Source organism: Stegodyphus dumicola, chromosome 3 (assembly GCF_044657685.1).
Source record: "Stegodyphus dumicola isolate Sdum_Otavi_A_Nest chromosome 3, ASM4465768v1".
Taxonomy (NCBI): Eukaryota; Metazoa; Arthropoda; class Arachnida; order Araneae; family Eresidae; genus Stegodyphus; species Stegodyphus dumicola.
In genome coordinates this window covers 74,917,722-74,930,668 of record NC_140770.1, presented here as the reverse complement: position 1 = coordinate 74,930,668, position 12,947 = coordinate 74,917,722, and the positions used below count along the sequence as shown (strand labels likewise).

General features: G+C 31.6%; 1 protein-coding gene across 1 annotated transcript in view; it reads left to right on the top strand.

Moving 5' to 3' along the window:
* The first annotated feature begins 990 nt into the window (after positions 1–990).
* The window catches only part of Epac (Exchange protein directly activated by cAMP), a 445,559-nt gene continuing 433,602 nt past the window's right edge, over positions 991–12,947 (top strand). Inside the window, exon 1 of the mRNA XM_085813001.1 lies at positions 991–1,074. The gene's annotated coding sequence lies outside the window, so the exon portion shown is untranslated. The remainder of the gene's footprint in view (positions 1,075–12,947) is intronic.

The following is a 12,947-nucleotide window of genomic DNA, read 5'->3' as shown; positions in this document are numbered from 1 at the left end:
ATTTAATGACTATAAATTGAATTAGAAATTAGAAAACGAAATAGCACAGCTCTAGAAAATTAAATCGATGTTAAAGCTATTTTACAGAAGGAAACATAACAAAATTTAAGATCAAATTGCAGTTGCAGAAGATTTTTTACGAGAGGTTATTTTCTAATTAATCATATTTGCATGTGCAATTATTATACAAAGAAATTTCAGTGCAAATATTTTATGTAAAACTATTATTTTTAATGATTGTGGTTTTACTTGAGTAAATAATAATAACAATAAAGTTAATAAATTAATCAAATCGTAATCAAATAAAATATAGGAAATTATAATACTTTTCTTAGTCATAATTGCTGTCATATAAGTGCTATTAATGTGCACGAAAACCTTAACTTTCTTTCCTTAACCTTCCGACAATCAGGAATATTCGCTAAGGAATCCCAAATTTCCAAAAGCTGCCATGAGAAAGAGGCAATCCCTTAATTTTAATGTCAAAATTCCTCTGGTTCTTTATACCTGAATTTATATACTTATAATACACTGCCTTTTAATTTTTAGGAATTATTTAAAGATGCGCGTATATCTGTATATAAACTTTCTTAAAGATGCCGAAAAAATATTCTAGTTCGTATATATACGCCGTCGTCAGTCAGAGGATTTTAACTTTAAACTGTTCTTCATATTCTAGTACTCCTTAGATATTACAATAAAAGCCTAAAAATAATAGCATATCCACACGTAAAAATGTAACTCAATATAAAATATAATTTTCAAGCATTAGAGCATAAGACAGGGTTTAGAGAATTTATTATTAACGCATTATTTTTTTTTCTTTCTTAAGTAAATATTCCTATATTGATCAGCTTAAGTGCAAAGAAATTGAGCAAGTTGCACACGCTTTTAAGAACGCATTTCTGTAAGAGAAGATAATTTAAAAAAGTGTTTGAATTTAACTTTTCTTTTCATCTTTTTTTCAGGATCATAAACATTACGGAGAATAAAGAAAAAGCTAAGCATTAAAAAGTACGGATTTACATGATCAGTGATAATATTTTATCTCAAGGACTTCCAAGTTTACAAAAGGTATGTTTATATTCCTGTATATACAATTACTATACAGCAGACAAACAACAACAGGCATTTTTAATTTAGTATTAGGGTACTGTTAGAAATTTTTCAGATGATAAGTTCAGCTTGAAAATATGAAATAAATATAGACAGTATGTTTAAACGCCCAGAATTTTTTAACTTTTTAATCACAAATATTCATTGCTTCTAATGTCATGAAAAATAGTATATACCTTTATTATTAAATTTATCATTGAGGGAACTGTTTTTAGAATTTTGTGATCATTCATAAAAATTGTTTTTAATAATAAGTGTTTTGAAATTTAATTTAAAGCGAGAACTTTTTCTTCTTATTCCGAAATTAAAATAAGCATCTGTTTGAAAATAAGAAAATCTTAAGTATGAATATTTTTATTTTCTGAACTTAACTTTGAAGAGATTTAGGCGATATTTTAATGAATATTGCATCGCTCTGCCATTAAAAAGTGTAAAACAATGAATGCCGTGTTACCAAAATAAACAAATGAGCAGAAGACAAAAATCAAAATATTATGAATTAGCATCTGCTCGATGTTTTTCTGGAAATTGTAACAGGGTTTGAATGTAAGGAATGAAATTACATGAAGCTAATCAAAATTATTTGCATTAACATTGAAAATAAATAAAACAGTGAGTACAGAAAACAAAACTTGCCGCCCTGTCCTGCATGCCATGATGGCAGAGCTGCCAGATTCGGCAGCCCAGGTTGAAATCCTGGAGAAACCATGGGTGTTTGTAAATAAAGAACGTTGGTGAAGCATAGGCGCACTTAAAATACTATCGAACCGTAAGTTCGTTGGAGAAGATAGTTGTAGGGGAAAACGAGTAGGAGACTTTAGGATCCGCACGCCGATGTACTGTTCATCAAAATTGGGGAGGAGGATTGGGAAAAACTGAAATTGTCAAATGAAAGGTGCCCAAGGGCCTGACCAACGACAGGCATTTACTACCTCTTGGACATGAAGAATTCATGCATTTGGAGGAAAGAAATAACAGCAAAGCTTAAAAGTTAAAAATGCAAAAAAATCATCCGAAAAAAATCCTAAAAAGGGAAGACTTCCCATAGCAAAGAAAAGAAAAATTATTTCGCTAATTTTCTTTCCTCGAGGGATAAGAAACCATAATTTGCAGCTGATTTAATAGCAACGACGTCCTGAATTTAACTTTTAATTATCTTAAAACAATAATTAAATAGTATTCATTCATTAAATTGAAAAAATAAAATCGCAGCGAAGTTTTGCTTTATATCTAATCTAAGAACATAGCAAAGCAAAGTAAAAACAATGTGAAGCAATTGTAAATAACTTAATATCACTTGAACAAAATTTCAAATAGTAACAAATAAAATGCAAATTTAGCATAGTAGAATGCTTATAAATAAATATAGAACTCTTAACAGGTACACTTTATTCCAATCAAGAGGAGAATAATATCTTTGTTTAGCAACGTCATTCATAGCATAAAGATTTAAAGGCTTGCGAGGGGAATTTTAGGGTATTTTTTCGAAAATTAAAAAAAAGAAAGATTACAGTAAAGAAACAGTAAAGAAAGATTACAGAAAGATTACATTAAAGTACATTAATGGTATTCAACCTGTTTTGCTCCATCGGCAATCTCACAATTGCTAAATGGTTATCACACCCCTCCCTTCCAAAACTGGAAAAGTACAGAAACATTAAATTTAGATTATTTTTCAATATGTTTAATAAATGTTTAGACAAGAAAAATATGGAAAATATTGATAGATAACAACAATAGAATAAATGTAGTTTTTTTTTTTTTTTTTTTTTAATTTATAAGCTAAAACATAAAGCACTACAACAGTAAAATTAACAAACATCCAAGCCTTTTGAGGGACTTGAGCCCGTGCCAATCATACAACAGCCAGGAGAGATAATCACCATATCGGTCAATAATCACTAATGAGAAGTGGTTCGGTAGGCAATACGCAGAACTTGTAATATTTGTTATGCTTAATTACATTCTTTAAATAATTATCTATCATATAAGGACTCAAATATATATTCGAATTAGTAATTGAATCGCAATGCGTAATTTTATATCTTCATAGTAACTGGTTATCTTCTGTGACATTTTGCGCAAATATTCTTTCATTTCCACAACATTACTTTAAAACTTCAAACAGGCGTTACTTTAAGAAACATTACTATAAACAGGCTGATTTTTAAATGATACTTTTAAAGTAAAAGCTAATTAAGAAATATTTTCCAAATATCATAAAATTCAAACACAAAAAACAATTAATGATGTGTTTTGCTGCTTGCCTTTAAAGTAAGAGCTTTGTGTTTCCGAATTCTACAATAGTTAAAGCACACATAAAAGTTTAATTGAAATGAATTATTTTGACAAAGTGTGATATTTAATTTTTTATTTATTTTATTGTTAAGATTATGACTATTAAGAATGTTAACATTACTACTTTATCATTTATAATATTAGTTCAAATTTTCTACGCACCGTACATACTCAATTACATCAATTGAACAGTTTTTAAAGTATGCACTAAATTGCAGTATCTGTTCTTATTTGTTAAACCAGGGAAAAAGAATTGAAGAAAACGAGAATAGATTAATAACAGCTTGATTTTACTCAGAATAAAAAGAAAAATATAGGATTCGCATAACTAGCGATTCGAATGACTATCAAAGACCCGGGTTCAAAAATAAGCGAACAGTCTGGGGCTGCGTGTCAGTTTTCCCCATGTGTAAAATGCGGATATGAGCCAGATTTGTTTAGAAATTCCGAAGAGTAATCCCAAAATTATATCTGGTATCTAGAACATTGCAGTTCTGTGCATCGATTATTTTCATCTCATTATGTCTTTAAGAATATGTATATTTCCTTGTATTAGTCTAAGAAAAAATAGAAATTTAAAAAAGTATAGTTCAGATGAAAAGTTTTCCTTTAATTCTAGATTATGCCATGTGTACAAAATGACTTTATTAGGAGTTATAGCAAAGTCTTATCTCACCAAATGTATTTAAGATTACATCCCTAGCTCTAACATTTTGGTAAGATAATGACACTAATCAGTATCCAAACTACTAGTCGCTAGAATGACAGTTATTGCTCCCTTGGAAGAATTTCTGTCGTTAATGTCAAAGTGTTTGCTTCGAATTCGGAAGTTAAGCATCTAATTAAAAAGAACTGATGCGTAGTAACGACAAGTCAGAATTTCCTCAGCATTGATTTCATTCCACGAGTAACGGAAAAGCTCAAAAATTTAATCAAATTTGAAAACATGTTTGCTGTTACACTATTATTACTATTTTCAGTCATTACTGTGTATGTTTATCAAAATTATTCGTCTTTACTAAGCTGTCAAAGAGTAAAGAACATTTTTACTAAATATTACGAAACGAAATAATGACAAAGCGGAATAGAGTGTTTCTTTCGAATTTATGAAGAAATAATGTATTATTAATATATTAGTAAACTGTATGAACTTTTGAAAGGCTGATAGAATATAAGAATGGAGTTTGTGTTTTTATATTTAATTATCTCGTTTACTTAAACTCCGAAACACTCGATTAGGTTTTAATATATAACAGTACAGAGCCTGTTCCCACATATTTTAGACAATTTTCGTTATGGTTACAGAAATATTTTACCTAAAAGGTTTAGGTTTAAAAATTTCTGTTTGATAACTCTTATTCTTCACTATCTTTCTGCATCGTAAATTCCAAGTCATAAAGCTTTTTAAACTATCGGAAGAGGTATTTTATCCCATTCCTCTTGAACAGCTTTCCAAAGTCCAAGGAGGGTTCTAGATCGACGTTCGGACAATTCGCATTTTAAAAGTCCAAAAGAGCAAAATGTCTTCGGTGATACATCAGAAGATTTAGTAGGGATTAAAGTGAAGTTTATAACCTTAGTAGTTGTTTCTTGTTCCGTTTTTTCTGAGAAATTAGTAGTGAATTTTGATGTGCGGCTGCTTGCTTTGTCTTGATGCTGTTCTACTGATTGAGCACCCTGTGTGTAAAGAGAAGGTATTTTAATGTTTGAAAATTAGGTATAAAAATTTTGGATAATGTATAGAATTGATCGAAACATTTTTTCCACTCTCTGTATTTTAAATTTACCGTTAAATGAAAAACCAGCAACAATCATAAGTCCCTTAGAGAAATATTCTTTAGATACCTTTAACCATGTTTTAAATTTTTTTCTCCTCTTAAATGATGATAAATGGATCTCCTTTTATTGCTGTCATTTAAGTGCGTCTAAGTTTCGTCTATTGTGACAACATTTTTCCATTTTATCCGGGTGAATGTTTCTCATAAAGAATTCTGCAACGCGTTCTGCGTTCGGCAATATGTCTTGAAAAAGATGTTGCACGTTGATGTTTTTTCGCCTTTTTAAGTTCCAAATAATTATTAATCACTTTGGTTACAGTTGACACTGAGCATTTTAATGATTTTGCGACTGTCCTTTGATTTGGTAAATTTTCTTTTAACAACAAAAATCTTAATTTTGCAACATTCCAAACATTAAGCTTTTTTTCTTTGGGTACGTATTTAGAATAATTTGTCCACTTGAAGCTAAATTTTTGCTCTTATTTTGTCCTTTCTTCTTGACAACATTACCTATCGAAACACCATGTCTTTCACAATGTTTATTAGTAACTAGATACGAATAGTGTTCTTCGGAAAGGACACAAACATAGCCTTCCATCCATTGCTCCTTTAAAAGGGACATTTTGCATCAAAGCAAGACTGTCAAGTAGCAGGTGGTAATCTATACTTTCAGAAATATATTTGCAGTTAAAACACTTCAGGCAGAATATTTTTTTACAGCAAAGCAAAATCGTCAAAACATTATACGAATAGCCTCTGTATTTTCGAGATAACCGGAGTAAATATTGTGGTAAATTTTGTGACTGAAAATCTGTGGTATATCTTCCATGTATAAACATTACAGCATTTAGAACTGTTGAAATTATATAAATTATATTATTGTATGAACATAGTAATTATTCTTATAATATTCCTTTTACGAGCTTATGAGATATATCGCATCATCAAATTTAATGCAATGCCTGGTTGTCGTAATTAAACAATCTGGGCCGTACCTCATGAGTAAATTAAAACTTCCAATAATGAGTAAATATGAAACAAATTGATTGTTTGATAGATGTATAAAGTCAAGTATTTTCATTTGATCATAGATAAACATAAATATGAAAAATAATATGATAGATAAAAAAAGAAAAAAAATTAGAAAGCTTTCGGATTTTACATTACGCCCAAAGCGGCATTTTGTAAAATTTTGCGTGTAACTTTTATTTATTAAATATCATGTTCTTTACATAAAACTAATTCAGCAGCATTATCGCAAAATAATTTTAAAATGAGGAAAGCTTTAGAATTTTTTATACCCAGTCTCGCACGTTGGAGATAAAATATCCCCCCTCGTAAAGTGTTGCCATGGCTCGCTTTTAAATCGTTGAGTTTGTTAATCAAAAATTCGTTAAAGTGTTACAAAATATAAAATCGACAATAAAACAAATTTCAAATTCCAAATTTGGGCTTCCGGATGCCAAATTTGGGATTTCCGGAAAAGGCATGGATACTTGTATAGGTACAGTGTCTTTTTATGAAGGATGCTCTCGAAATCCACAGCGAGCCGGAAATCTTCTCCAGAGGTTTAATGATATTAGTGGTGGGTGAAGAAGAAGAGTGGGATAAGGTAAACGAAGAAGGGTGTATTCTTTTTCGGAACTCCAAAATCTGGGGCGGAATCTTAACTTTTAGTTAAATACAGCAACATCTCAATCACATATGGTACTAAAGAGGTTCCGGTCTAGATTCTATCTGTACCTGTATCAACTGCATCGCAACATTACGCAACTTGCAAGGAGATAATTCCTTATACAATTATATCAAGACATACTATAGCCTTAAATGTTAATACATGTAGTCAGTTATCGAACACCACATAAAAAAAATTTACACCTGGATATGGAACTTACTATTCGTATTTAGTGGTACATTTAAGATGTCCAAAACAAGGGCTGATGTATTTGAAGATGTTTTTAGAAACTGCTTCTGATGCGTTGAGGTCTACAGAAATATTTAGCCTGATATTAATCGTGACAACGATTTAAGTTAAATCAGGTAAGATTATTTGATGAGAATGACGTAATAAAATGTATGCAATTGGAAAGTTTTTAATGTCGTCGTTAAAAGAATAAATGCTGATTTTGTCTCTGATGTTATGAAGGGCGAAAGAAATATAAAACTAAGAAGAAATGGGTGAATATGGAGATAAAGCGGAGTGATGCCTCCGTGAAGATTTTTTAACGGAAACTTGCTTGTCATTGTGTTTTACAGGTATAGGTAGGAGTGAGCGGGAACCAGACTTTCGTCACTGAACGTACAGGTACAGTCCCGCGCTCAATAACTATGACGTTCCGCTTCAATTTTGAGGGAGACAACCCGAGGAAGGTACGTAGTCCCCCTCCTCTCTTACCTTTATCATTAACTTCTTGAAACGACTATTGGTTCATCGTGCATTTTGCGTGCTGTCTTTTCTCATAGACACTATACCCTTTCAAATATACATGCCTTCTTTGTAATGAGAACCCTGTCCATCGGTACGGTAGCCAGGGGCACTAACTACTATACCGGCTTGGCAGCATTCATATTTTACACGGTAAAAATACAAAAACTGCCATACAGGCACTTCTTTTGTCAGATGTGAACCATGTTTAAGAGTCTTACTGCTTGGCCAATGGTGGGGATTTAATCTATCGGCTTTTAAACAGAAGCAATAAAGACATACATTTTCCAACTCCGCTACTTAACAATGCCGTAAAATGTTTTAAAAATCCTCTATAAAAAGCAAGAAATTAAAAATGGAGTTTTAAAACATGCTGCAAGTATTTGAAAATATTACGAACATCTAGGAGGACCTTTTCCTAGATAAATACCATATCTATTCAATATATATCATTATTTATATATTGAACCAATATGTGACCATGCAGGTTAAAATATGAGTTTAATAATGTAATTCTTTTTATTTATTTAATATGTATAATCATAGAAATAGGCGTTTTAAATTTAAAAGCATAATTCTACATTTCAGGTCCTGAATTTTATTAAACCGCATTCATTCGTTTTGGGGAAGATTTTTATATTACATTTATATACAATAAAATGTAAGCATATATACAAGTTATTATTATTAGTGTATTATACTCGTATATAACACATCCATCAATGCATCGTATTAATTCATGTATCAAGCGATTTGAGGTAACCCTTGAAAGTCGATGTAAGCGAGATTGAATGTATTCATCCTATCAAAATGAATGTAAAGATTTATGTAGCAATTTTAGATTCTTCTTTCTAATGCATGACGCATAATAGAAAATATTTTAATTTATTCTTCAGCAATGTTCTTGATTCTTAAACTGTCAAAAAATTCCCTATTACGAAGATAATATTACAAAAACATAAGAATAACTAATAGAATTCGTGAGCCTTTTAAACAATTTATCTTCTTACTTTTGTCTTGAATATATTGCCTGAAAAGGCAATGCTTTCTTTCTTAGGTAGATCTCTTAAGAGAAAAAAATCTTTCTGTAAATAATGTTGTCCTTTATTTGATTGTGTACAATTTCTTTCCAGGCTACTTTTAGAAAGATCCATCCTCCTTTATAAAAGTCTATTTACCATCCTTCGCAAAATGTACACAGAATTTTATTCGTCTGTGTTTCTTATGCATAACATATGCAGTTACAAACATCTCCAAAAATAAAACATAATGCACTCCGTAGTTATATATTTATGGCAAATTTACACTCTGTGCCTAAACAGCATTCTCAGATAAAGACAGTTTCACAAACCTTAAATACAGAGCGTCGAAGAAAGGGCTTAGAAATGTACATAGCATAGACCTAAAGGTATTATGTTAACACAAATCATGTTATAAATTATGTATTTTATACTCTTTTTATGATAATAGGTATTTTAACGGAACGATAATTATACATAAAATATTTCTTTTAGACTACTGTTTTATTTTATAGTAGTTCTATTTATGAATTAAATTATAATAGTCATATTTTATTTTTAATGCATCATTTGCATGAAGTTATTATTTAAAATAGCATAAACCTGAATGTTATATTTTAGGAATTTTATCTAAAGCAAAAATTTTATATTAATGCACTTAAATAAATAAGTTATAGAGACATTAGGTAATTTGGAAGCAGGAGAGATGAAAAATGAGCAAACGCCTTCGCCGGGAATCGAACCGTGGACTTTTGAATATGCGTCCAGTGTGCAGACCACCACACCACGAAGACATGCCAAGAAGGGAGAAATACCCCCTTTCAAAGTAAGAGTGGGGTTTTTTTTAGGGGACCCAATCGCCAAATCCTGGGTGAGGAGAATCATCATCCACCACCCTTTTAGTTCGAACGCCACTGTAGAGCTATTAGGTATTTTTTGGAAGCAAGCAAAATGATGCAACGCCTTCGCCGGGAATCGAACTCCAATTTATGGAAACGCGCCCAGCTTGCAGACCACCAAGCCAGGAAGGTGTGCCAAGAAGGCGGGAGAAATACTTTATAAAGTGAGAAAGGAATGTTTATTAAATTTTTGAAAACTGAATGTTTATAGCAAGGCACATGTACCATTAACTATAAAGAAGATCAAAATCCGTATGTCTGTTAGTGAAATTTTATAACTATGCTATAACTTTTTAACCAATAAAAGAAACCAAACTGTTGTATCAAATATCGTCACCTGAGTAAATATGTTATTAATTACATTAAATACTAAGATTGTATTCTCTAACAATAAATCTTCATAACACTTTCGTAAAAATACAATAAAAATTATATCAAACATCTGTAATTGTTATAATTTTTTTTTACTCTCCCCGTTTTGGGAGAGGGGCATTTTAGTGTTTTGAACATAAATATATATTTTAATTGAATTTTCATGCACTTCTAACGCAACGTTCATTAATATGAAACTAAGGCATGTAGTACTTTTCGATTAATAGGAATTAGTCGGTGACAAACGCAAATTTTGGCACAAGATATAAACTAGAAATAGATATGGTAACCCTAACAATATCTGAGAAAAGAATGATTTTTTTTACTTGCAAAATAAAGGAAATAATGAAACTGATAAATAAGAACATAATTATTTCTATTGATCTATTCTATTCATAATAAGTTTGTAAGGATTATATTAATTTTATTAACAGTTAAATTTTAAGTTAAAGTTCCTTTCCTGTCAAATTCTTAACTTCAACTTACTACTTCCGGCCAGAACGTAGTTTTGGAATTTACTGAGACAGAGAGAGAAACAGAGTTTCTGAACTACGCGCGTCTGCCTTTCTGGCCGCTCTCTCTCTCAAAGCTGTTTTACGCTGGGCCGTACTCAGGCCCTTGTTAAGCTTCGTAGTAAAATAGGTTAAGGGGCCAACTCTCATTGAACCTTGATAGCTTTGGCTATACTTAGTTAGTTAATCTTAGTTTTAGTTTAATTCTTAGTCTTTTAAGTTCAAGTCCAAAGTGCAGACTTTATTTGTTCACTCTCAGGCGGAGTTTTGTTAAATCTTATAGAAATAATAAAGGGTTATTTACACTTCTCTCTTGTTGTTTCCTGTCTTCGAACTCTAGCGATTATTCGCTTATCAGTTCCTAGGTTCCTCACTTCCAACATTAACTTAGAATTTCAAGTGATGGACCTTACAAGTTCTTGGCAGTAGAAGTAAATAAAATAAATAACTGTTAGAAAAGGATTGCTGAAACTTTCGTAAGCCTTCGTTCTGTAGACCGCACGATCTCTCATTGAAATGAGATTAATAAAAGGAGTTCAGTACTTAGTGCAAACGTTTGTCGTTAAAAGAAACGAAGAATAAAGAAAGAAGTAGCATCAATGTAGGTTTTAATTTCAAAACAGAGCACGAATGTTGCATTTTTAAATGCTTTTATTTTAATAATAAGAAATAGATAAAAGTAATAAAGGTTAAGTAAAAATTAATGTTTCAGGATTCATGTAATGATGAACAATCACAGACAATATTAGTTCCTCCGGCGTTGATAGAATACGTTAGTCCACAGCTATCTTTAAATAGTATGATCACCTTAAACACTAAAGAAGACCGTCTGTCTTCTTCAACTCTTGAAGACATGTGAGCCGTCTGCTCACTTCTCTCACTCTCGACCACGTCTGGACGCTATCTGACGCTGTCTAGAATGATTCGCACTGAGCTATGCTGGTATGACGTCAGCTGGTAATTCGCTAAGTCAGCATCGGTCGTCGATGATCTCCACATTAATAAAGTGACAGAAAATGTTTTTAGAAAGTTTAATTTATTTGCAAAAAATTCTTCCGAATAAGGGAGAAGACTGATGAATAACTTCATAAAATCAATGTTAGAAAAATCTACACTGAAGGAAAAAATAGTGTAAAGCAAAATGACATCATTTCTTCGCTGCCATATTTGCAAGATATATCGCGTATTGCCCAAGGAAGAACAATGCGTTTCCCTTCTGCTGAAAGATATACTACAGCATGTATAATGTCCGGGAAAGAAATAATGAAAAGAATGACACATATATAAGAAATCAATGTGTCTGTTGCCCTGTGGTTTACAAAGATAGTAAGAATTCATGAAAGAAGAATTTTGTTCACTGGAAAAACTGGCACGAAGTGGATTGATTTCATCACTGGAGGCCTTCTTGATTTTCTCCAACTTTTAAAATCATTAAAAATCATTCCGCGTTAGTGCTGTTGTGTGAGTTCCATTCTCCTTCATTCCAAAATTTAGTCTGCAATAGATAAATTGCAGTTGTTGCTATGAGTTATCGTCTATGCACATAATGCGTGTCTTAGGTTCGTCATCTGTAGGATATATTATCTAGAGACCACAGTGCATCGGCATGGTCTGTAAGTCACAGACGTAAACTAGGCATTTTTAGTGATCGTTTTAATAGATAATATCGTTGCGTGCATACATGTTCGCAATAGAGTGAATGCACACAGGTCCGGTAAGAATTTGATAAAATTTATTTTATCTAAAGAAACATTTCAGAATCTGAAATTTTCCGCGGAAAAACTCGTGCAGGTGTTCACAATATCACAGAGTACAATCAGGAGTTACACTTCTACTAAGAACGTTAAGCATAGAGCAGTGCAAAGCGCATCTAAAGGGAAAGCTAACCCGGAGATATCTCAGTACTCTGAACTCGCGTAGAAGTAACAACTCGCAACAAAAACAACTGAGAGCAGATTCTCTCTCCGCCCTTGTATAGTTTTCAACCGGCCGCAGGAATTCTTTTCTTCCCGAAATTACTGGGAACTAAAATGAGGGTCGAATTACGATTATAGTTAAAATAATTACTAATTACATTTATTCAGTTATAATTCGCATTATGGTGCTACTGCGATCGCGCCAAAATGTAGCCAAATGGTTGCGAAGTTTGGCGATTTTTGACGATTTCTTGCCAAATTACCGAGATACTCAGTTACTCAATGTTAAATAAACTTCCCCCTGTATTCTTACTTTTTTGGCATAGCTCATCTCTCAAGATTTTTCATCTTACATTTTACAAAAAAAATTAACAATAATTTTACTTATAATTGCTGTATAATTACCTTTCTAATGCACAAAGTCCGTAACAACATTTTTGCTAATGAAAGATAGCACAGATATTATCAAACGATGTTAAATATTAGTTTAAAACTTAATAAACTATGATTTTATTAATTTTAATTGATTTATTGGTTTTTGTATGCTATGTTTCCTTGCAAGCACAAAATATATTCCTCTAAAGCAACAAAGAATTATGAGTTAAAAATGCT